Source organism: Magnolia sinica, chromosome 12 (genome assembly GCF_029962835.1).
Source record: "Magnolia sinica isolate HGM2019 chromosome 12, MsV1, whole genome shotgun sequence".
Lineage (NCBI taxonomy): Eukaryota > Viridiplantae > Streptophyta > Magnoliopsida > Magnoliales > Magnoliaceae > Magnolia > Magnolia sinica.
Genome location: NC_080584.1, coordinates 72,413,065 through 72,416,975, shown reverse-complemented (window position 1 = coordinate 72,416,975; position 3,911 = coordinate 72,413,065).

The following is a 3,911-nucleotide window of genomic DNA, read 5'->3' as shown; positions in this document are numbered from 1 at the left end:
ATCTTCGTTTGTAGGGTGATGCACTGAAATGATACGTAAAAACATATATACAGAGTGGATATACAATACATACATTAAGATAAGCCCCAAGGTAAGGGCCATACCGTCTTGGCTGAGGCCAGGCCACACCTAATCCACTCCCGTTAGCAGTACGCAATCCGAATATAGAGAAGCAAAGCCAAATGTTTTGATGCGTGGAATGATATATGCGTTAGATCCACACCGTTCATCCATTTTTCTAAATCATTTTAAGCCATGATTAAAAAAATGAGTCAAATACAAATAGACTACATCACTGGAAACAGGGGGAATTTGACATCTACTGTTGAAAATTCCTTAGAACATAAGAAGCGTTGTATCAAGCTGGTATTTGTGTTTTTCCTTCATTCATGTTTATGTGACAGTATGAACAACTTAGATGGAAAATAAACATTAAGGTGGTCCCTAAAAAGGTTTCAATGGTAGTTGTTGAGCTCAATTCCCATTATGTGTATGGGATATCCAAACACTTCATGGAGTTATTACCCCTCGGATAAACTGTAGGCAGACGTATAATCTTGATGCTAAACTCATGTAACCCCACTCATTACTGGTGGGTACACTTTAGGCCCTACTATGATATACATGTTTAATCCATGCCGTCCATTTTATTTTTCAGTTCATTTTAGAGCATGAGCCCAAAAATGAGGCAAATCCAAATCTTAGTTGGACCACACTGCAAATGCACAACATTAAAAACTTTCCGTAGGCTACACAAGTTTTGGATCAAGCTGATATTTGTTTTCTTCCTCCATCCAGGTCTTTGTGTCCTTATTAGTGGATTTTATTTATTTATTTATTTATTTTTTTCAAGAAAGACCACTATTTTTCATTAACCAGAGGCCGGAGAAATTACAAGCATTGAACTTCGGGTGACCAGTAAGCCACAAAAAACCAAGGCTCAGCCACCTATCGTAAAGAAGATATATAAGGAGAAAACTCAAAATAAAAATAAAAAAAAAAAAAACCCCAAAAGACTAAACCCAGAGGCCCGAAAGCTACCTAGACCCCCGATTCCGAATCGCCCCAAGCCCTGCTCTATCGAGGCAATGAGGCCCCTAACCACCCTAGGGAGGTCAGACGTGGAGGACAAGAAGGCAGAATCTTGCTTGATCGAGCCCAACTTTGCCATACCATCAGCTGGCCCGTTGCCTTCCCTGAAGACGTGATGGAAAATTATCTGTCCTTATTAGTAGATTAGATGGCAAGTAAACATCATGGTGGGTATTATGATGCGCCTTAGTATGTTTTTAATGTGGGCATTCAATCAACACTATTGCATTACACTGCGAAGGTTTAATTGGGTAAATTAATTCATTTTTACCTAAATTTTAAATTTTTTATTAATTTATAGTAAATATGTATTAATAGTATATTTTCAGTTCAATTGGGTAAATTAATTCATTTTTACATAAATTTTAAATTATTTATTAATTTATAGTAAATATGTATTAATATTTTATTTTCAGTCAGATTTTCTGATATTATACAAGGGAGAAACATGGAAATCTGAAATCCTCCCAAGAAATGCTGAGGTGATATTTGTCACTGGGGTGGTCACCTCATGAGAAGACATTTGAAGAGCTTTTGCCAACAACATAAACAGTAGCCATGTATTTGAGAAAGCAAATTAGCTGGTGTACTACACACTACTGACCTGGCTGGTGTGAGTACGTGCCGTCCAAAGACTAGTGCTAATCTCGGAGCTGTAGGAACGGTTCAAAGGATATAAAAGTGACGTGGCCCACAATGATGTATTTATTCTATACACAACCTTAATTCATTTGAAGAGATCATTTTAGAGCAAGTGCATGATCTAAGTCATATCCAAATCTCGAGTGGATCACACCATGAATGGTAGTGGGGACAATAATTACCTCTATAAAAAATATTTGTAGGGCTCAACCTAATGTGCATTTTCCATCCAATCTGTATACAAGGTCACACAGACTTAGATGAAGATAAAAAATAAATATCATATTCATCCAAAACTCCTATAACACCCAAAAGGCTTTCAATTGTAGATGCTCAATCTTCTACAGTTTTTTCAGTGTAGTCCACTTGATATTTGGCTTTATTTTATTTTTTGAATATAGCTTTATGACCAGCTTGCTAAATGGGGAGACTGTTTGGATATAACACATACCTCATAATGAGACCCACATAACTTAGTGATGTCAACGAACCAGCCAGGTCGGTGGCGTGTGGTACACGGGCCAATCTGCTTCTTGCATTTGGACCCTGTGAAATGGAATCAGATTATGTCCTGCTGCGCTGTATGCATTAAATGCTTAATTGCATCCAGGCAGAGGGTCTGTGGGGCCACCATGATGTATTGGTTTTATCCATACCGTCCATTCATCTTTTCAGATTATTTGAGGGTATGAGTCTAAAAATAGGTAGGTCTAATGCTCAAGTGGACCGCACCATAAGAAATAGCAATGATAATAAAACACACTATTGAAACCTTTCTAAGAGCTACTGTGATGCTTATTTTCCATCTAACTTATTGATAAGGTCATAAAATTGTGGATGAAAGGAAAACACAAATATAAGTTTTTAAATATGGTACACTGTGTGGTCCACTTGAGCCTTGGATTCACCTTATTGTTGTGTGTATATTCTAAAATGGTATGAAAAAAAAAAAAAAAAGATTAGCTGTGTAGAGAAAACCCATACATCACAGTGGCCACAAAGAGCCTTGCCGACAGATTATCCTCAAGGGCAGGATGCAATCCACTTCCCTTGGCATATCCATGAGTTAAATTTGGTAGCTGTTGCATTCACTACTATTTAAGATGAACTGTGGATGAAATAGATGAACTGTGTAAAGAAAACCCATACATCACAGTGGCCACAAAGAGCCCTGCCGACAGATCATCCTCGAGCCTGCCGACATATTATCCTCAAGGGAAGGATACAATCCACTTCCCTTGACATATGCATGAGTTGAATGTAGTAGTGCGTCACATTTACTACTATTTCATGAAGGCCTAGCACAGGGAGGGACGTGATGAGGTTGAACACCGTCTTTCTTAGGAAATAACTACTTCTATCATGGAGCTCTTTGGATACCTCATGGAGCCTCCTCAAATACACAGGGGATATAAGCTTAAATAATTCTTAATAAATTTTAAATAATTTGATTGATGATAAAAAAGAAACATAATTATAACCTTTTAAATAATGAGCTCAAATATAGGATGGAGCTTTACATTTAGACTTCAACTTAAATACCCTAAAAATGTGACTCATTATAAATAATCAGCTTACTATTAATAGATAACCTCCATTCCTACTAGATTATATGATTTTTAACAAAAAAAAAATAGCAAATGTCCAATTTGGCCCAACTATGATATTGTCCTAACTTTTTAAAGCCTTTTCTATGTTGGGCAAACTCCTACAACTCAAATGATCAAAAGTTATGCTTCAACTAAATTTTACTAATTATAGTGGAAATGAAATTGAATGGGACTCTTGACTATTTATACAATGAAATCTCACAAATCCGGTGTGGGCAACTTGACATACCGGGGTTGGTTGGCTTAAATAGCTTCTCCCACCCTCAAAATCATATATAATACATCCAACGACCCATTTTAATTTGTGAGATATAGTCAATTTAAGGTCCCGATGGTTTGGATGATTTCCACCTCCTGTCAAGCCTTCTCGGGTTTATCTTTACCGTGAAAGTGTCTCCACCCACTCCATATCTTGGCATTGGCCTAATTTTTTTAAATATCTCACTATGTTAGCATTGGTATCAATAGCTTTCCTTACACCACATGGGCAGAGTACAATCATTGGTACCAATAGCTTTCCGTACACCACATGGGTAGAGTACGATCATTGCCAGTCTCATTGCCGCC